At 35.4% G+C, this 23,953-nt stretch overlaps 1 pseudogene; it reads right to left on the reverse strand.

Moving 5' to 3' along the window:
- Positions 1–1,312: 1,312 nt before the first annotated feature.
- On the reverse strand, positions 1,313–1,881 carry LOC133793648 (large ribosomal subunit protein eL36z-like; annotated as a pseudogene).
- Positions 1,882–23,953: the final 22,072 nt, after the last annotated feature.

Raw genomic sequence — 23,953 nt, forward strand, 5'->3', positions numbered from 1 at the left:
GAACATTCTTTTTTATTGATTTTTTCTTTTCATCTTCAACCATTCTGTCTTCCGTTCATCTTGTTAGCCAACTCTGATGACTTCGGCGAAGTTCGTACTTGGGTCCGACAACATCTTCTTCTTCGACAACTTTGGCAGCTAGCGTTTCTTCTTCCGCTTCAATATTATTCACAGGCTTTATATATTTTTTTTTACGTGCTTTAACAAATTATTTTTTGGACTCTATATTTTGTAAAATAATTAAAATAGAACCTTAAACTCAACTTTGATGAAGAAAAAATTAAATATAACAACATAAATTTTAAGTAGAATGATTTTATTTTTGTTCTAAATTGTTAGTTTGGTAAAGTATTGTGATTTTAGTTGAAAAAATATTGACCAAAATCGGATTTAGGATTCTATTTTAATTATTTTACATAATATAGAGTCTAAAAAATAATTTATCAAAACACAGTGTCCAAATAAATAATATGACAAAATACGGGAACAAAAAAGTATAAACCTTATTCATATTGGGTGCTCGTGTTATAGAATTTCCTAGCCACAAAGTACACACAATTTCTGAAGTGTTGAAGAAGCAAAGTTTTAAGAAATGGGCGTAATTTTCTTGATTTATTTATATATTAGTATTACATAAAAAATGGATATATGAGCACCCAACTGGTTTGTTCATATTGATAAGGGCGTTGAGAGATATTATTTCTGCTTCTGGGTTTGTTTGATGAGTGAGGTTATTTATAGTAATTTTATTATAGCTGGTCAATTATTGAAGTTATGTACTCTTATTTGGTTTGTTACTTATAGTGATATGGTTTTGGTTGGAATTTTTGAAGGTATGTACTCTGATTTCGTTTGTTAGTTATTATCCTTACGAGCTTAAGGATTCTCTCTTTACCTCCAAAATTTGAAATCCAAACTCATGGAATTAAAAGGAAACTCAGAGAAGTCTCATTACAAGGGTTGAACGTTAAGAGGTCATTTGGCAGTCCAATCATATTGCTTGGCTAAAGATTCTTATGAACCTGGAGTTGTATTTAACTAAAAAATATGATTCTATTAAAATGGCTACGTAGTGTAGTCTTGTTTCTCCTTTAGATAAGTTGTTTGTATCAATCTTTTTAAATAAGGCAATTCAGTTGATCAGTAGCATGCTCGCATATGTAATTTAAAGATCTTAAGATTTTAGATGCAAAACCCATAATTGTACCATTATTTAGATTGGAAGTATCATATGGTTTTCTTGCTTCTAGTAATTAAAACAGAAACTGTTTTTGCATGTGAAGACTTCACTGAAGCAATGAGGGACCAAAAGAAGATGCAAGACTCTCAAAGTTTCAGGTTGAAATGATCTAGCTTGCATCTCTATTCAATGGCAATTACGTGCTCAAAACTTGCCCAAATATCGGTCAAAGCATAATAGTGGGTGAAGCTAACTAGTATGCAAAACAAAAGTATGATTATAGGAATTTGCTGATTTCCCATTAGTCAATATAGTCAGACTTATCTAAAAGTTGGATTCTAGGCAATAAGTAATCAACAAAATAGTAAATTCAAGAAGATTGTCTCATTTCTTCTTCTCTCCATCTACTCTAGCCCTCATCTTGCGGAGAACATTGGGACTTCTCTTCACGCTTCTTCTTTGCTATCTTGTGGGTTCCTAGCTTTCTTATAGCCACTTTCAAAGCACGCTTGTCCTTTCCGCTCAGTGATTCTCTTCTCGTAAGGAGCAAAACCAGCAACCTCGCGAATCAAGCTTCGCACACAATGAACCCTCTTGCTGGTTTTTCCTCTACGATTAGAGGGTCATGAAGCTAATTCTTTCTTGCTCACTTTCTTGGTCACAACATGGCCTCTGTTCAATACCACAAAGAGACCCGTGTTTGGCAGTTATCGAACCACTACCAGAGCAAACTGTTGGAGGAGCGGCTGCAGTACACCACAAAAATAAATAAATAAAAACATATTAGAAAGTTCAAAAATTAACAAATTAATAGATCACAAACGAGAGCAATTTACATGGTTCAATTAATTTGGCCGAAATCATTGGGAGAGATCAATAATCTAAAAAAAATTCACAAGCAAAATTATTTGCGCTTGAAAAATACTCAACAACTGGATTGTTCGTGGTATATGTTGATGCCAGAGTGGAAGAATAAGCTGCCAAAATTGTTGAAGAAAAAGATGTCGCCCGACCCAAATACGAACTTCGTCGACGTCGCCAGAGAAGACAATCAAGATGAACGAAGATGAGAAAAAAAATCAATAAAATGAATGTTCTTCCTTGTGTATACTCAGAATGCCATCAGACCTAGAAACACACAAAGGATTGTAGTTTTTCAATGGCATAGTTCTGAGAGAGATTATGTAAAAAGAGAATGGCTAAGCACACCACCAACACCATAAGGGGTAAGCACAATACCAATCCCATAGGTGCCCTATTATTATTATTATTATTATTATTATTATTATATCACTTATCTCTAATTTTATGACGATAATTTATATATTATTTGACACTTTAAAATACCAAATAATAACACTAATATAAAAATACGAGATCGTTTTGTAAATATAGAATTTTATCAACCGTTAGATGACGGAGAACACCACATTAGATGGTGAAAAAAGTTGTTGTAATCTATTGGTGAAGTAACTCATAAGGCCAACTCCAATGAGAGTTGTTTTGCCTAAGGCCTTGTCAAAGGTGGTCAAAGGTGGAGATTGGAAGTTGAGGTGGAGAGGTAATTTTGAGTTAAAATTTGGCAATGTTGCCCAACAATAGCAACGTTGCTTTCATATATATATATATATTGATTGGTTAAGTTTTGATGTGACAATTTAAGTCATCTTTCCCTATTGGAGTCGGCCTAAGTAAAAAAGTGAGAAATGCTAAAGATTCCGACAGAATTCAACCCGAGCCATCTGGCTTCTTACATGGGTCGCCACTTTTACTTTATTTTTATAAAAAATAGTCACCATCAATATTTATATTGACATATATAAAAAAAAAGTAAATAGAAAAAAAATGAAACTGACACTTTATTTACTTTTTTTTTTATAAAACCCTCCATTTACTTTTCCCTTCCCCAAAAAGAGTCATTTTTCATTTTTTTTTTCTCTATTTTGCTAAACAAAAGAAAGGCTTACCGTGTAAGTAGAATATGATTTTTCATTTTCTTTGTTCGTATCTGTTCTATATAATAAGTGTGTAGATAAAGAAATTTTTTTGTTTTAACAGTTTTTTATTTTTTTAATATTAACTTTAACGGAATATTTTTATATTTAATAAAATATTCTTATATTTAACGGTAATTTGTAAACACTTAAACTTAAATAAAATAAAATAATTAATTAAAAAATTAAAATAGGATATTTTGGAGATATTTTACAATGATAATTATTTAAAAATAATAAAATTATACATTTTATAACTTAAATAAAATTTAATTAAACTTAAACTCACTTATCAGAATAATATCATATTAAATATATAATATAATCTACTATGAATTAGCAACAAATTATTTTAAAAAAAAATTAGCAAGAAACTTAAATTTAAAATCCACGTATAATATTTAATATTATATCAAACATATAATACATAATCTCTTGTTGTCACTCCCAAATTCAAAAACTAGAACAAATATAAACTTAAACAAAAATAAATAAATTATTTAATTAAAATATGATATTTATTTAAAATTTATATGACATTAACATAAATTTAATAAAAATAATTAATAAATTCTATAAATAAAACTAAACAAACGTGCATATTGCACGTTGTTTTTATCTAGTAAATATAAATATATATATTTTCAGTATCCATATTTCATCTTTATTTTACTTTAGATCTTCATCTTCAATATGGTCTCATCTATGGGTATACAGATAAATGGGCAACAGCCAAAAGGCAAAACACATGTTCATCGGTCTTCAAATAATTGAATGATGCTTCCCAATCCAATTAATGTGAAGAAGTTGATGGTCTCTTAGGATTATCTTTTGGAGACATAGATTCATATATATATATATATATAATTTAATAGTCAAAACAGAGCAAAATAATGTTGAAGAAAAATTAGAATATATAATTCTAAATTTTATATGGCAAAGAAGAAATTCACACAAAAGTGGAGACACACCACAAAACTTTATTTAATTGAGACTACAACAAGATAATTCTCAATAACAAGACTACAACATATATATAAGACTAATTGTCTTATTTCATTTACTTTCTCGATATCAATTTAAAATGTAAAAAAATAGGTATTTATAATAACCCAAATAAAATACAAATCATATATCTTAATTTAGTTAATTAATTATATCCATACATTATATATAAACTTAACTTATATATACTTAATATAGATTTAGTTTGTTTAGGAGCTAATATTAATTTTAACACTCCCCTTCAATGTTAGCTCCCATTCTTTGAACTATTCCAAGCTGATGGCGAAAGTTTTCAAACCTTTATGTGAACAAGTCTGCAACTTGCTCATCTGTCTTCACTTGTTTCATTAAAATCTCGTCTTGCAGAACTTTCTCTCGAAGAAAATGATAGTGCACTTCCACGTGTTTAGTCATTGCATGAAAGACTAGCTTTTCTGCCAGACGAATTGCTGATTGATTTTCACAGTACAACGGCATCGCATAATCTATTGGTTGGTGTAAATCTTTCATTAGCTGTATCAACCAAGTACTCTCTTGAGCTGCCATTGTTGTTGCTTGATATTCTACTTCGGTTGTTGACAAAGACACTATCGGTTGTCTCTTACTACACCAAGAAATCATTCCAGATCCAAGCATAAACATATACCCCGTAGTTGATCTACGAGTATCGTGATCCCCTGCATAGTCAGCGTCACAATAACCAACTAGTTTGCAACTTTCACCCTTCTTGTACATAAGACCATAGTCTATTGTACCTTTTATATATCTGAGTATCCGCCGAACTACTTCTAAATGAGACTTCTTTGTATTTTGCATGTATCGACTCATGACTCCAACTGAATAAGAGATATCAAGACGGGTTAAGGTCAAGTAGATTAGACTACCTACTATATGCCGATACATGGATGCATCCTCCAAATATTTACCTTCGTGCGCACACAATTTTCCATTTGGTTCCATCGGTGTTGAGATTGGTTTACAATCCAGCATCCCAAACCTTTCTAGCAGGTCTATCGCATACTTTTGTTGACAAAGAAGTAACCCTTCTTTTGTACGATCGACTTCTAATCCCAAAAAGTGTTTGAGCTCTCCAAGCTCTTTCATTTGGAAGCGGACTGATAAATTCTCTCTGGTTTGACGAATTTCTCCTTCGTCATCTCCAGTGATGATTAGATCATCTACGTATACCAACACCACTGCCAACTTTCCTTCTCAAACTTTAACAAATAAGCTAGTGTAACGCTCTGGATAACCAAGACCGCTACACTGTGTGTTTGAAATAGTGCAAAACTTGCTAATCAAGTCATTTAGTTCAAAATGTGTTTCTAATGACACAAACAGATTAGGTTAAGAAGAATTTTGGTTATAAACGATTAAATTTTATTAAAAATAGATGTTTAATACATGGGATCCCAAATCAGGGTTTAAATGACATAAATACAAAATTCTTAATCACAAATAAGTAACCCAGCCACTATAATGGCAAAATATACGTTTTAGGTCCCTGTCCCTGTACAAATCCTCGACCGTGGTGGCCAAACAGCTGACAGTGTACACCTCGCCCCAAGAGCTCTCCAACCCATGGTAAACTTGCCTTACCTGCACCATGTAGCACCCGTGAGCCGAAGCCCAGCAAGAAAACATAATATCATAACATAACAATATTAGCAGCTAAACAGTTCGCAGATCATAATCCAATAATCACAAAGCATTAATCAGTTCCAACAAGCTATAGAATACATTCAAGGCTGCACAATGGTCAATAACCAATAATTCAGCTCCAATCACTCATCAAATCATAGACAATAATCCACAATAGACACATGTCAAGAAATAACTAGGGTTAATGCCCGCAGGCTGCACCCTCTATTTAATTCACTGCCTTTGGCTCGCTTAGGCCAAACCCAGTGACATACCCACTGACTCCGGCCAGCTTAACCGAGCTCAGTGATTAATAAGCTGTCCTCAGATACCAGTGTCCGAGCCGCGCCATGTGCGCAAATATTGATTTCGGCACCCTTAGGCATTTTATCTCTTGTCCCCGTGGCATAATACCACCTCATGACATTTATACAATTATAGGGAACTCTTAGTCCCAACATATTCACATAACAATACATTCAAATATAGGGAACACATAGTCACATCCTATCCACCTACACAGGTGCAATTTTCTTACCTTAATTCCAAGTACTTTAATTAGAAAGGACAACCCCCGAGCACGATCTGTTTCCCGCGCCTTAGCTTATCTCCTAGTCACAACCAAGATAATGGATTCCATTAATATTCAAATATAGGTTTTCCTGTACAAAACTAGCTTCCGGGAAATCGAATTCCACCAAGCACGGTGGTGAAATTGATCCCGAGCACCCTAGACTCAATCCCCGTACTTTAAAACCTTGAGCGATCAAGTTTGCATCTAAGGGCTGCAGCCCTTGAAGCTTAGCCGCGTCCCTGCCCTTAAAACAGAACCAAGGCCCTCCCTGAAAGAAGACACGTGCCGCGGCCCTTGCCTTGGGCGTCGCGGCGCTCACCCTTGGCCGAGCCCTCCTGGCTCATCTTCATCCTAGGGCAGCATCGCTCTAGAACAGAGTCGCGGCCCTTCCCTTCGAGCCCAGAATTTCCCCCATTTCTAACATCCAAAACCTCATCCAAACCCATTTTAAACAATCCCAATAACACAACTCAATTATCCCAACACTCTAGTATGCTTCCAACATGAAAACCCAACAGAAATCTAGGCTAAAAATCCCTCAACACATCATTTTAATTTATGGAACTCTCACACCCAGGAACTACAAAACCAATCAGAAAATCTCAGAGATTCAAACATTAAAACCTTAATTTCAAACTCACCTTTGCTGCAGAATCAATCCCCCAAGCAAAACTGAGCTAGCTCCCAAGCTCTAAGCCTCAATTCAACCCTTAAATGTCAAAATCCACAATCTCCTCAAAACCCAGCATAATCACAGAATTTAACCATCATAAACAAACTTATAGCTTACCCTTACTCTTGCTAGAATCCTCAGCTAATCCCTGGGTTAAGCTCCTAAATCACAGCTTCAAATCCTCTGAATTTTCAATCAAATTCCCCTTAATTTTCTGTAGTTCTTCTTGAGAGAAAGAGAAAAAGAAGAAAACAATAGGGTAGGCTGAGGCTAAGTCGGTTTCTCTAAGTTTCTAAATAATTCCTTTGTTTTGTTTTATTAACTTAAGCTTTAAGGTTACCTCAAGGCTCACGGTGCCAAAAATGTCCCCGAGGCAAAAATGGTAAAATCCACCAGTGTTCCCACCTAGACTTCCTAACCTCGAATATATCTCCATATATTTATTTCCATAACCCGATAGTCTAAATAACTACCCGATACCTAAAACACCCCTGACTTGACCAAAGTCAACTGTTAAACCCCTTTGTGACTTTTCCCACTATCAAGCTCCAGGATCGCCTCGTGCCGAAAGCTACAAACACACATATATGCACATATATATATCCACCTATCCACATAATAATGTGGTCTCAACAATTTTATCACACACAATCACATTTACGCCCTAACGGGCCAAAATTACAATTATGCCCTTACCAGCCAAACCGGGCCCACATACTTATCCGATACCCATATTCATGCTTTCTTACCATTAATTCTCTTAACCTCCAACTATGCCCTCCCGGCACACTAATCAAGGCCCTTAAGCCTTAATAGTAATTTTGGGTCGTTACAGCTAGAGTCTGCACGTGCCATCATGTAACCACTATGGCTTAAGAATTCAGCTATTTTACCATACCATGCTCGTGGTGCTTGCTTCAATTCATAAAGAGCTTTTCTTAGCTTGCAGACAAAGCTAGGATAAGCTGCACTTTCAAATCCTCTTGGTTGAATCATGTAAATCTCACGATCTAACTCTCCATGCAAGAATGCATTCTTCACATCCATCTGCCACAAGTTCCAATTTTTGTTGGCCGCAATTGCAAGTAGAACTCGTACAGTTGTAAGTTTTGCCACTGGACTAAATGTTTCATCATAGTCTAGTCCATATTCTTGAGAGAAGTCGCGGGCTACCAATCGAGCCTTATATCTCACGATTGACCCATCTGGACGACACTTTATTTTATAAACCCATTTACAAGATATGGGTTTTACATCTCTTAGTTTTGGCACTAGATCCCAAGTCTCATTTTGCTCAAGTGCTTTAATCTCTTCTTTCATCGCTGTCATCCACTCAACACTTTGTGATGCTTCTTCAAATGTCTCAGGCTCTTTTATAGATCTTTCTTCAACTATGGCTGCATTGGCATATTTGGATTTGGTTTTCTTGTTCTTGTTGACCTTCGAAGTTGAGATTGTGAGTTTGAATCTTCTATTTCACTAGGTCTACCTTCTTCTCTTGGTTGTTGATATATACCAGTTTGCCAAGGGTTCTGCGTCACTGTGCGATCAACTTCACTTCCATTTGAATCTTCTGATTCATCTGAACCTGGTTGAAGCTAAGTAATATACTCCCCCATCTTCTGTTCTAACTTGTCTTCAAAATCTCTCGAGTCAGGTAACACCTTCTTCTCTGAGAACCACCAAGATGATGCTTCATCAAATACCACATTTTGTGAAGTGTAGCATTTATTACTTGTTGGATCACAACATTTCCATCCCTTTCTTTGGCTATCGTATCCCACAAAGATACATCTTATAGCTTTCTTGTCAAACTTATTTCGTAAATGGTCAGGAACAAATACATAGCACACACAGCCAAATACTCGAAAGTAACTAACAGTAGGTTTCATGTTCCACAATTTTTCAAAGGGTGAAATAAATTCTAACCTCTGTTGAGGAAGTCTGTTGATCACAACAGCTGCAGTTCTCATCGCTTCTGCCCAAAACCTTCCTGGTACATTCTTTCCGTGTAGCATACTACGACAAATTTCTGCAAGATGCCTATTCTTTCTTTCAGCTACACCGTTTTGTTGTGGTGTATTGGCACAAGTATATTGATGACGTATTTGACACTCCTTCAGGTATTGAGAAAACTCATTTGAACTATATTCTCCCCCATTATCTGTGCACAAGCAACGAATCTTCTTCCGCACTTCTCCTTCAACTATTTCTTTGAATTCTTTAAACTTTGAGAATGTGCCAGATTTTTCTTTCATAAAACCCATACATATCGAAGTCGTCAATGAAAGTCACCATATAACGCATACCACTAATTGATGATTGCTTAACTGGTGCAAACACATCAGAATGACCTAATTCTAATGGTTCTGTTGCTTTAAATTTTGATTCCACATATGGCAGTTGGTGTGCTTTACCATACTGATATCCATTACATATCGTGTCTGTTCGCACATCAAGCTGAGGTAGCCCCCTCAACATCAACTTCTTTACCATCACATTTAACTTCGAGTAGCTAATGTGACCTAACCGCATGTGCCATAGATCTGCTGTCTCATTTTTCCTTGCTTTGTCCACATATGCAGACTCTGCTGACGACACATAGACTGACTCCACTCGCCGCCCTTCCATTGCTGGTTTTTCTAAGATTTTGATGTCATGATACACCTTTACATCTCGGGGACCAAACATAACATAGTGGCCTAATGATGTTAATTGAGCTACAGATAACAAAATTTTCTTCATTTCTGGAACATAATAAACATCTTGAAGTGGCACCTGGTTAGAATTATATCGAGGTGTAACTGTAGTCTTACCAATATGGGTTATCGGTAATCTTGAGTTATCAGTCGTCACCACAACACGACTTCCTTTATACTCAGACAAATTTTGCAACATATTTTTATCACCTGTCATATGATTTGAGCACCCTGAATCTACAATCCAATCATTTTTGTAGTCAATCTTTTCTGATGTCGTTGCCATGAATGCTAATTCTTCTTCCTCCATAGCAAGAAACACTTTAGCATCCCAATCATCTTCATGCTCTTTAGAAGTAGAGGTTGCAATATTACTTTCAGCAGACTTTTTCTTGAACCAACAGTCTTTTGCCATGTGGCCTATTTTCCTGCAATTGTAACACTTTCCATCAAACTTTTTACCATGAACGCGATTCTTCGAAGCTTCCCATCGATGAGAGTCTTCCTTTCCTTGGTGATGCTTCCTATCACCATCCTTTTTAGATCCAATATTATTGTGCTGCTTTTCGTTGCTTTTGTTGGTGTAGAGCACTTCCTCTTCATTCTTCAATGCAACTCCTCCCATTTGCTTAGCCATAGCTTCTTGACCAGCAAGCAAATTTTTGTACTCAACAAGTGATGGTTGTGTCGGCCATCCTTGTATAGCGGCAACAAACCCTCAGTATTCGGGTTTCAAACCATGGATAATTAATCTCTTTATCCTAGCATCGCCTATAGATGTTGTTGGATCTAAAACAGATATTTCACGACATATTGATATTATCTTATGAAAATATTGGGGAATCGTCATGTCTCTTTGCGCCATTGATATCAACTCATTCTCGAGAATTTGTAGTCTCGTATCATTCTTCTTTGAAAAGAGTGTAACTAAAGTATCCTATGCTTCCTTCGGTGTTTTAGCATTGCGTATGTGCTCCAACATTTCTTCTTCAATTGTGGTCTTTAAAGCAAACATTGCTTTGCATGCGTTAATTTTCCACTTTCGCAAGATGCCATTGGCATCTTCTACTGTCGGTTGTGTAACTTCACCATCACCGACAATCTCCCAAAGATCTTGTCCTTGTAGGTAAGACTCCATACATGTTACTGTTGGGTTTTATGCCCTTAATAAAACCATTTTTCTTATGTAACACGTTATTATTATCAATAAAAGAAGTAGAAATCATTTTGTTTATTCAATTGCATTGTTCGCTTGTTTTATTACATGTTTATTCAATTAATACAAACATTCATAAAATCCTGAACATATGGATAGTTACAATTATGGTGACTAGGTCACAGTGGATTATAGTTGTAATTATATGTTCAAAAGAACAAGTCCTAGATTAGATCAGTGCATTGGATTTTCACTGATTAGGAAATCTACGATATGATCTACTTACACATTAGGAGTGTGATGTCTTGTCCAAGGCATTGACCAAGTAGATATGATCGGATGTATTTGGTTACATCGGACTAGGACCTATATTGATTATTGATTGATAAATAAGTATCATTGTTATCGAATCTAATCAATATCACAACGTTGACCATAGGTTAAGTCGATCTTAATTCTGAGTGATAATATTCTGCTAATTATATTATTTAAATCTTTTGACTTGTTCGTTACCAGCTTACCCTACGGTCTAGCCCATACTTACATCTTGGAGATTTAGTAATGAAATTGAGTGGGAGTATTATTCATAGATATGAAATCTATAACTTCTGTATGAGAAGTGAAAAGATGATTTCCTTAATTGCTTTGTTCAAAAGGTTAAATGATTGAGATCTCATTTCTGTGATTAAGTTCACGGATATATCATTTATAAGGAACTTAGTGGGAGTTAAGGATAAAATACTGATGAGGGGTAAAACGGTAATTTTCACCCAGCTTGTTAGTAAGTCATTGATAGAGGATTGACTAACTGTAATGGTTATAACAATGGATAACGTATTTATGCTTTGGAAAATACGTTCTATGAATTCAAGAGTTCAATTCCAAGTCTATAGTGGAGTCACGAGGAATTAATAAGGTAGTGAAATTATTCGTAAATAAATTCACGGTAACTTATTGAAGCTTGATTTCATGGATCCATGGTCCCCGCATCACCTTTGAGTAAATCATCTAGAATGTCTCAATTAATTGATTTAATTATCAATTAGGATTTTTTTAAAGTTGACTAGGTCAATTTTGGAAAATTTATAGAGATATGAGATTTAGAGAATAAAAGAGAATCTTTGGGTAAATTTATTAATATTGATAAATTGGTGTCAATATAAATAAATAAAAATTAAATCAAGTTTCAAATTATAATTAGTTAATTTGAATAAGGATTTAGTTAATTAATTAAAATAAATAAATAAATAAAAGGTTTTGAATTTAGGCCCAATTGGGATTTAAATTCAAAATAAAAGTATTGGGCCCAAGTCCATTTGTGGGAGCCCAAGGCTTTTATCTTTTTGTTTATTAGTTTAATTAATTCAAAATTTAAATTTAAATAAAGCCCATTAAGTTGTCTATATAAGGAATATGATATCTAGGGTTTTCATAAGTCAGTATCAGTTAATTCATTGGGTAAGTAAAAACCTAGACACTCTAATCCTTTCTTAGCCACTTTCTCTTCTTCTTTTCTAGATCTCTTTCTCATGTGTTGAGAACCAGCCCACACTAGTTCTAGATTGATCAAAGGCTTGGTGAGGAAGACTGTGTTGCTAATCTAGTTCAATCTCTTGATAATACTCTGCTACAGAAAGGAATCAAGAGTTAGAGAGATTGAAGGAAGGAGTTGTTCCAGTTCCGCTGCGTATTCGTAAGTTTCTACATCATTGTGTTTATGTTAATTTACGAATATAATGTTCATATGTATGTCATGTTATTCTATGTTTCTATTATGTGTTTGGAAAAATAATAGGAAGCATGCATCTAGATTTAAATTTTAAGATCCTACAATTGGCCTCAGAGCCTAGGTTGTCTAGATCTAGATGTTAAGATTGCATAATTATATATGTTTGTTGACGTGTTTAATTTTAAAAGTTTAATTGGATGGTACATGAAATTTGATATGAATGTTTTGAATGTTTATGTGTCATATTGCTAATTTAAGTTGTCATTTTTTTTTCATGCATTTTCAGATCCTAATTGGTGCTTGATAAAATGCTCATTGAAAAATTGCACAATTTTTTGTTTGTTTGGTAGTTGGCAAACTAATTTTTTTTTAATATTTATATATATATATTATATAAAAAAAAAAATCTAAACCGTATATGTATATATATTTATATATATATATGTTTATATATATTTTTCTTTTGAAATAACCGTATATATATATAGTTTAAAAAAAAAAAAGAAGTTCTTAACCGTAGTATACGTGTATATTAATATATTTATATATATATGTTTATATATATATATAATATAAAAGTTGGTTAAGATATTTTTTTTGTTTTTGTTGTGCTAAAGAAATATCTTAGTATCCCATTTTAAAAATTTGAGATATTTTCTTTAATGACAATTAAATTAATTTTATGTTTAATTAATTATATGGTAAGTTTTCAATTGGGTAAAACTTTATGGTAATTAATTAATAAGTAAATTAATTTTGATAACTCAATTGATTGTTTTAGATATTGATTGATTTATTTATTTTAGCAATTAATTTATTTATTTTGGGAATAAATATAATGATACATAAAGATGTGTAACATGTCATATATGTTTTCATATTAGGCCCATCCAATTAATAAGAAAATTAACATATCTAGAATCATTATTAAGTTATTTTTGGCATTTGGGCTTTAAATATAAGTATTGGGCTTTAAATATAAGTATAATGATGACCCATTTTTTTGTTGTTGTGAAAAATGTGGGAAAAATCAAATAAAACTTTAATAAAATGTTAGGTTTTATTTGGGCCCAATTGAACATGTAAAGTTTAAATTCCTCTCTTGTGGATGGTTCCACTTGTGAAGGCCCATTTGCTTTGCATTACTAGATTGGACTTAATCAATTGAATAACAATTAATAAAACGAAGGTTCAAATTCCTGTCTTTTTGGGCTTTGTGTGGAAGTTAGGGAGCCTTAGTAGTGGGTCCGACATACTGAACCCAGCTCTCCTCCATGCAAGCTCGAATTGTTAAGGCCCATTTACCTAAGTTGGACTTAATTGTATTAGGTTATTCCTTTTAGTTGGACCTAATAATTGATTAGAAACAAATTAATTCTAATTGTTGGATTAATTTTCAATGGGTAATTTTAGAATTAATGGGAAAATTATAAACTATGGTTTATTGATTATTTTAATAATTTAGCAAACCTAAGTTGGTAATTTTCAAAAGAATAAAATACTAAATCGAGAAAAATTAAATAATGAGTTTTTAAATTTTGAATTCGATCTCCACCGTTGATTTAACGAGGTTAGGGTTTAGTGGGGCCTAATGGCGCTTTGATTTCGTCTCCCTACGGAAGGTGTTCACTAGACTCTTAACATGGTTAAATTTCTTAGGATAGATGGTTATAGATGGACCTTCTATAGACTCATCCCTACGGTGACTATAGGAATTAAGTCTATAATAATCAAAATCGTGGGTCAAACTCATAAAGTAAGAAATATTTGTGACTCTCGCCTACCGGGACACATGTGTTTTCGTTACTTTGATCGAATGGATAGGTTATTAATAAAAGTCTGGGACGTTTTATTAATTGAGTTGTTTCTCTATTTGACTAAGTGAATATATGTGACTCTCGCCTACCGGGACACATAGGTTCATGGCTAGTTGAAAAACCTAAGAAATAGAAAGATAAGTTTTTAGTATTTACTTATCTTCAAACATTGTTTATATGTTATGCTATTTCTGAAACTTGTATGAATGAATGAATGTTTGTCGAACAATGCATTGATTTCTCCTTTATTGATAATTGTAGCTCTATGGCCTCCAACCCCATTATCTCTCTTCTGTCCAAGGAGTTGTTAACCGGCGAGAACTTCATGAAATGGAAATCTAATATCAACATAGTGTTGATCGGCAACAACTCAAAATTCGTGATGACTGAAGCTGAACCTGACTTTCCTGGAGAGAATGCCTCGAAGGCAGTGAGGGAGAAGTATGATCGTTGGACTGCTGCCAACAACAAGGCCAAGGCCTACATGCTCGCCAGCATGTCAGAAACGCTAAGGACTAAGATGGAAGATATCGAAACTGCTTACGACATCATGGAGCAACTCCAAGAAATGTTTGGACACAAGTCAGCGCAAGCTAGTTTCGAGGCTACCAAGAAGTATGTGAATTGTAGGATGGCACCTGGCCAACATGTTTGTGATCATTTTATTAAGATGACGAACTACTTCCAAGAAGCTGAGTTGCATGGAGCAACAGTAGATGAGAAGACTCAAGTTGGAATCATTCTCAACAGCCTTGCACCTAGTTTCCTTACGTTCACCACGAACTATTTTCTTAACAAGTTGGACTATGGAATGACTCAGTTATTGAATGAGCTCCAGATGTATGAAGGAATAAATGGTGGACCGAGTAAAGGACCTGAGAAGAAGGCTGCTACTACCGGGGGTGCTCAGGGTGAGGCTAACCTAGCCTCTTCCTCGAAGAGCAAGAAGAGAAAGGCAAGGAAGGACAAAAAGAAAGCTAAGAAGCAAGCAGCTGGAAAGGCACCAACAACTGAAAAGCCTGTTGGAGCAAAGCCAACTAGCAAGAAGGCTAAAGGACAATGTTTCCATTGCAAGGAGGAGGGGCATTGGAAGCGTAATTGCCCCGCCCTCAAGGCAACTGGAACCCAAGGTAATAATAATTTATTAGTCTTGGATGCATGTGTTTTAGAGGATGATTCTTCTGTTTGGATAGTTGATTCAGGATCCACTAATCATGTGTGTATTTCTTTGCAGCTACTTAGCAACTGGAAAACGGTGAAGGAGGGTGAGTTAAAACTTAGAGTTGGAAATGGTGAATTCGTGGAGGTCAAAGCGAAAGGACAAGCCCGTTTAAATTTTGGAAATAAATTTATGTTGTTGGATGATGTTTATTTTATTCCAAACTTTAGTAGGAATTTAGTTTCAGTTTCTTTATTACATCAACAACGATTTGCTGTTACTTTCACAAGTTTTAATATATCTATTTCATTTAATGGATGTGAATTGTGTGTTGGATGTATGGAAAATGGCTTGTATATTTTGCGACCTAATGAATCACTCGCGCTTAACAATGAATTGTTTAAGGTAGCTAATCCTAGGACCGCCAAACGACAAAAGATCGATAATGATCACATGACATACCTTTGGCATCTTCGCCTTGGTCATATTAACTATGATAGGATTAAAAGACTTACAAAGGCTGGGCCTTTGAAGGAACTCACAATGGGTGACTTACCTGTCTGCGAATCTTGTCTGGAAGGTAAAATGACCAAGCGTCCATTCTCTGCAAAAGGAGAAAGAGCCAAAGTACCCCTAGGGCTCGTTCATACTGACGTCTGTGGACCGATTAATGTTCAGGCAAGAGGTGGTAATGAATATTTCGTCACTTTCATTGACGATTATTCTCGATATTCATGTCTTTACCTAATGCAAAGAAAATCTGAAAATTTTGACAAGTTTAAAGAATTTTTAGCAATGGCCCAAAACCAGTTAGGTAAAACTTTAAAGATCTTGAGATCTGATAGGGGTGGAGAATATTTGGATAATCAGTTCCAAGATCATCTTACTGAATGTGGAATTCTGTCTCAACTCACTACCCCAGGAACTCCGCAACAAAATGGTGTTGCTGAGCGTCGGAACCGAACGTTGTTAGAAATGGTAAGGTCAATGATTAGTTATTCAACTCTATCACCGTCTTTCTGGGGGTATGCCATTCAGACCGCTAATGACATTTTAAATTTTGTACCGTCTAAGGCTATCTCCAAAACGCCTCTAGAACTATGGAATGGACGTGAACCTAGTCTATGTCATTATAGAATTTGGGGGTGTCCTGCTCATGTCCTGAGGAAAAAGGAAGGAAAGCTAGAATCGCGAACTGAGGTTTGCTTGTTTATAGGCTATCCTAAAGGTACTCGGGGTGGTCTGTTTTATAGTCCAGTAGACAAGAAAGTGTTTGTTTCAACAAACGCTACTTTTCTAGAAAACGACTACATGAAAAACTTCAAACCTCGGAGTAAAATATTGTTGGAAGAAATGCAATCAGCAGGAAATGTTCAACCCATACCAATGCAAATCAACAAGAACGTTGAAGAAGAACAGACAGCTGGTCCAAGTCAGACAGTTACGGTGCCTCATCGTAGTGGGAGGGTTTCTCGGAACCTGGAACGCTACGGGATGGATGGTGAAACCAATATGGTAGTAACTGACACTCGTGATGATGATCCATTGTCCTTTAAACAGGCAATGGTTAGTTCTGAAAAGGATTTGTGGGTCGAAGCCATGAACCAGGAAATGGAGTCCATGTACTCCAATTCCGTCTGGATCTTGTAGAAGCGCCGATGGATTTTAGGCCCATTGGATGCAAGTGGATCTACAAGAAGAAAAGAGGAGCTGATGGAAATGTTGAGACATATAAAGCTCGACTTGTGGCAAAGGGTTATACCCAAAGAGAGGGAGTTGACTATGAGGAAACTTTCTCTCCAGTGGCCATGTTAAAATCCATTCGCATACTTTTATCCATAGCTGCAGCTCTTAATTATGAGATTTGGCAAATGGACGTCAAGACAGCATTTCTCAATGGCTTTCTTGATGAGACCATTTATATGGATCAACCAGAAGGATTTGTAGTAGCTGGACAGGAAAAGAAAGTATGCAAGCTCAATAGGTCCATTTATGGTCTTAAACAAGCTTCGCGCTCCTGGAACTTAAGGTTTAATGAAATAATTAAGACCTATGGTTTTGAGCAGAACGTCGATGAACCCTGTTTACCAACTAAGGGAAAATGATGTGAAAGTGTTCTTGGTACTTTATGTAGATGATATTTTACTCATTGGCAACAATGTCAAGAAATTACCGGACATAAAGAACTGGCTCGGGACCAAATTTCAGATGAAAGATTTGGGTGAAGCTAGTTACGTTCTCGACATCCAGATCATTCGGGATAGGAAGAACAAGATGTTGGCGCTATCTCAAGCAGCGTACATAGATAAGGTACTTGAACGTTTCTCTATGAAAAACTCGAAGAAGGGACTGTTGCCATCCCGACATGGAGTTTATCTTTCTAAGAAGCAGTCTCCACAGACTCCTCAAGAGGAAGAAGAGATGAAGCAGATTCCCTATGCATCTGCAGTTGGAAGTCTTATGTATGCTATGTTATGCACTAGACCAGACATCTGTTATGCAGTGGGAGTTGTAAGCAGGTACCAGTCAAATCCTAGTAGACAACATTGGGCAGCGGTCAAGCACATACTGAAGTATCTACGAAGAACAAAGGATTATATGCTGGTCTATTCGGGAGGTTCACTAGACCCGATAGGCTACACTGATTCTGATTTTCAGACGGATGTTGATGACAGGAAGTCTACTTCTGGAATGATGTTTACTCTTGGGGGTGGAGCTGTGATTTGGAGAAGCGTTAAGCAGTCTGCCATTTCAGATTCCACCATGGAGGCTGAGTACATAGCTGCGTCTGAAGCGGCTAAGGAAATAGTCTGGCTGAAGAAGTTCTACACGGATCTCGGTGTTATTCCAGGAATGGATAAACCACTCATATTGTACTGTGACAATAATGGGGCTATAGCAAATTCGAAAGAACCTCGAAGTCATAAAAGAGAAAAGCATATAGAGAGGAAATACCACATCATTAGGGAATATGTGTCCAGGGGTGAAGTCAAGGTGATGAAGATAGCGTCGGAAGACAATCTGGCAGATCCTTTTACCAAGACTTTGGCTGAGAGTGTTTTCGTGAAGCATGTAGAGGGAATGGGTTTGAAAAACATGTCTCATTTGTTTTAAAAGGGCAAGTGGGAGTTTGTTGGGTTTTATGCCCTTAATAAAACCATTTTTCTTATGTAACACCTTATTATTATCAATAAAAGAAGTAGAAATCATTTTGTTTATTCAATTGCATTGTTCGCTTGTTTTATTACATGTTTATTCAATTAATACAAACATTCATAAAATCCTGAACATATGGATAGTTACAATTATGGTGACTAGGTCACAGTGGATTATAGTTGTAATTATATGTTCAAAAGAACAAGTCCTAGATTAGATCAGTGCATTGGATTTTCACTGATTAGGAAATCTACGATATGATCTACTTACACATTAGGAGTGTGATGTCTTGTCCAAGGCATTGACCAAGTAGATATGATCGGATGTATTTGGTTACATCGGACTAGGACCGATATTGATTATTGATTGATAAATAAGTATCGTTGTTATCGAATCTAATCAATATCACAACGTTGACCATAGGTTAAGTCGATCTTAATTCTGAGTGATAATATTCTGCTAATTATATTATTTAAATCTTTTGACTTGTTCGTTACCAGCTTACCCTACGGTCTAGCCCATACTTACATCTTGGAGATTTAGTAATGAAATTGAGTGGGAGTATTATTCATAGATATGAAATCTATAACTTCTGTATGAGAAGTGAAAAGATGATTTCCTTAATTTCTTTGTTCAAAAGGTTAAATGATTGAGATCTCATTTCTGTGATTAAGTTCACGGATATATCATTTATAAGGAACTTAGTGGGAGTTAAGGATAAAATACTGATGAGGGGTAAAACGGTAATTTTCACCCAGCTTGTTAGTAAGTCATTGATAGAGGATTGACTAACTGTAATGGTTATAACAATGGATAACGTATTTATGCTTTGGAAAATACGTTCTATGAATTCAAGAGTTCAATTCCAAGTCTATAGTGGAGTCACGAGGAATTAATAAGGTAGTGAAATTATTCGTAAATAAATTCACGGTAACTTATTGAAGCTTGATTTCATGGATCCATGGTCCCCGCATCACCTTTGAGTAAATCATCTAGAATGTCTCAATTAATTGATTTAATTATCAATTAGGATTTTTTTAAAGTTGACTAGGTCAATTTTGGAAAATTTATAGAGATATGAGATTTAGAGAATAAAAGAGAATCTTTGGGTAAATTTATTAATATTGATAAATTGGTGTCAATATAAATAAATAAAAATTAAATCAAGTTTCAAATTATAATTAGTTAATTTGAATAAGGATTTAGTTAATTAATTAAAATAAATAAATAAATAAAAGGTTTTGAATTTAGGCCCAATTGGGATTTAAATTCAAAATAAAAGTATTGGGCCCAAGTCCATTTGTGGGAGCCCAAGGCTTTTATCTTTTTGTTTATTAGTTTAATTAATTCAAAATTTAAATTTAAATAAAGCCCATTAAGTTGTCTATATAAGGAATATGATATCTAGGGTTTTCATAAGTCAGTATCAGTTAATTCATTGGGTAAGTAAAAACCTAGACACTCTAATCCTTTCTTAGCCACTTTCTCTTCTTCTTTTCTAGATCTCTTTCTCATGTGTTGAGAACCAGCCCACACTAGTTCTAGATTGATCAAAGGCTTGGTGAGGAAGACTGTGTTGCTAATCTAGTTCAATCTCTTGATAATACTCTGCTACAGAAAGGAATCAAGAGTTAGAGAGATTGAAGGAAGGAGTTGTTCCAGTTCCGCTGCGTATTCGTAAGTTTCTACATCATTGTGTTTATGTTAATTTACGAATATAATGTTCATATGTATGTCATGTTATTCTATGTTTCTATTATGTGTTTGGAAAAATAATAGGAAGCATGCATCTAGATTTAAATTTTAAGATCCTACAGTTACCCATGTGGTGTAATTTGTAATGTTAAGCTTTTTTATTCCTCCAACTACTTGAAGATCACCCATTATGCTGACAAGAGTTCAACTATATGAAACAAGCTTACTTTAACAAATTTGACACCGTGGCTCCGATACCAAATGTTGAAGAAAAATTAGAATATATAATTCTAAATTTTATATCGCAAAGAAGAAATTCACACAGAAGTGGAGACACACCACAAAACTTTATTTAATTAAGACTACAACAAGATAATTCTCAATAACAAGACTACAACATATATATAAGACTAATTGTCTTATTTCATTTACTTTCTCGATATCAATTTAAAATGTAAAGAAATGGGTATTTATAATAACCCAAATAAAATTCAAACCACATGTCTTAATTTAGTTAATTAATTATATCCATACATTATATATAAACTTAACTTATATATACTTAATTTATATATACTTAATATAGATTTAGTTTGTTTAGGAGCTAATATTGATTTTAACAAATAATTCCAAATAAGAGCATCAAAATAGAGAAGTTGATGTAAAGCAGGCATGCGCCATTTGTACTGAAGAACACAAGCACGACATGCCTAATTTACACCGAAGAACACAGTCTCCATCACCATCAATAATAAAAAAAAAACCATGTCAATAGCCTTCAGAGTCGATCTTGTGTTTTACACATTGTGCAGCGGCTTCCAGCTGCTCCTGAATCAAATCGACGATTGTGCTTCGTTCTACAACTTGAGGGGAATCTAACCCAGATGATCACCTCCCTCAACGACGTTCTATGGCCGACGGTGGAGGAGGTTGAATGTCGGCTATTTCTCGAAGCGACCATGCACAAGCTCAGCAACATCACGATGGATAGGACTCTGGGGTTCTGCTCACGACGACGAGGGGAGTCTTTTGGTGTCGCGCGTATGCTGAGGGGAGGCCACTGGCGGTGGAGCCATGGCAGGCAATGAGAGAGAGGCATTTAAAAAAAAACAAATAAAAATAATTATATAGGTGGGCCCTTATGCATATATGTTTGATCAGATGGTAAAAAATTTAAAATTCTCAGTATGTTGCACAGTTGCTAATATGCCACATTGAAAACATGCCAAGCCAATAAAAAATGAAACCTGGATCCGGTTAATATTTCAAGTAGGACGTATAGCACTCCTCGTAAATAAACACGCGTTTCATTTTTTGTCTTTTTGTCTTTTCTATAATTAATTGAATCATTCCCAATAAGGTGAGTTACCTATGGTTGTCAAAAAATGTTAACGGGAGATATTTACATCATAAAAAAAATCTTAGGTATCAAATTGCTAATTTATAAAAGATTAAGTATTTTCGTTACTAATTTCTCTTTTTATATTTTAGTCAATTATCTTCGTATGTTGTCTCTTTTAAATTATAAAATTTAGCAAATTATGAATAGCTTTTATATGTTAAATTTATAATGTGTTCTATACATTTTTCTCATTCGAAAATTATTAGGTGTTCAGCAATTTTTTTTATTCTTTATTCTTTCACTTTTTTAATTTTAATAATTTTGTTAGTAACCGATAAGATTCAAATTGTAACTAATTTAGTTCTTGTTGATGCAACAACTTTGCCTTTCTATATCTGGAGGTATTTTTCGACGAATTCTAATTCTCCGATCCTTCTCCGATGATGAAGATAACTTTGTCAATTATTGAACCGTCGGGGGTACCTGCAAGAAAGACAATCCAATGCCTAAGTCAGATTTTCGATGCCTACATTTGAATAAGAGCTCAGTATTTATAGAACAAAAATGTGAGGTGGTTAGTTGGTTAAACTGACTCTCTGATTGGTGGGGGAAAATAATAGAATTTCCCCCCAAAATGTATTTGGTTTAATTAAATATATAGAGGTCAGAGGCGCAGATCGCCTCTGACCCACAGCTTTTGATTTCAGAGCCTCTGTAGGACCAAAACGATCCGTTTTAATTTATTTAAAACGGAAAGGCCTTTTGGGGCAAACAATTTGGGCCCAACAGATGCCCCTCGGCCCAAGCTTCGAACGGACGATGCACCCTTATTCACTCGAACCTTGGGTCGACTCTTCAACGCCAAAAATTTTGCCCAAAGCCGTCAGTTCCCGTTAATCGAGGCGGGTCGCAGGCGCACGATCACATAGACCCCTGCACATGTATCATTTAGAATTCAATGCAAGCACAATTACCGAGTATTGCACTCAATTATGGCATTTTGTTTCCCATTTAGTTGGTCCAATTCAAATAACTTCATTTCAAACTTTTCAAACTTCGTTTTAGCTTTTCAAAGAAGAACTCAGAGAGAAAAACCCTAAGATCATTCATCCTTCTATTCTCGTAGCCAACCTCTCGATTCCCCTAACCATATCTTCACGTTGATCCCCTGAGCCTGTGGATCGCGAAGGATACAAAACTGCATATGAACGCATACGCAAGTTGTTTGACATTCCAAATAATGTCACAGTCTGAATGCTCACGGATTCTGAGCTACAGGAATGGCGATTCAAAGATGTGGTCAAGCCTAGCGAGATCATCATGAGTCTGAGGCACATAGAATGGCTTCGTTTTCCTCTCCCTGCTCTGCTAGTGCAGATAATTTCAAATTCTGGAGCTCACATTTCTCAATTTCTCCCAAATGTTATTCAATCCATAGTTGGCACTCAGATGATTGGAGCTCTTAGAAATGTGGACATTCAATTGGATGACATCTACGCATGCTTTACTAAGTCGACTAACAAAGCGATAGAAGGTAAACCCTGGAAGACCTTCTATCTTTCCCCCAAAAAAGACTGAACAATCTTCACTGATTTCGACAGCTCCCATAGGAATTGGGACAAATATTTCTTTGCAATTGGAGGTGCGTGGTACCCTGAATTTCTACCCCAAGAAATTTTCCCCTTGGCCAAGGTTTTCATAAAAGGTGAGTTCTGTCTTTACTTTGTTCTCTCTCTTCTTTCGTGTAAGCTTATTACGTTTGAATGATTGTCCATTAATCTAGTCCTATGCATCGCCATTTTATTTTATGTCCCAGATTTCGCGTGGCCTCAGGTCAGCATGAGTCCCAAGAGACAAAGCCTGCTGACAGAGAAAGGGCTCCTTCATGAGTCCAAAGAAAACGCCATCAGCATCAGAGGGGTAATGAACCCCTACTATATGCAAATCATGACTCGGCTCTACTTCATGGATCAAATGGATCTTGGTGCTATGTTGGTCAGGACACAGAAGGGCGACATGTCCCTCGCCAAGATCACGGCTATGTGTGCGAAGCAGTTGGGAGTGTTCTTAAAAAGGTCCCCCTGCTTCTTTGACTCTGTCATTATCAAAGACTGAGTATGAGAGGGCATGCTC

Source organism: Humulus lupulus, chromosome 8 (genome assembly GCF_963169125.1).
Source record: "Humulus lupulus chromosome 8, drHumLupu1.1, whole genome shotgun sequence".
NCBI classification, from domain to species: Eukaryota; Viridiplantae; Streptophyta; class Magnoliopsida; order Rosales; family Cannabaceae; genus Humulus; species Humulus lupulus.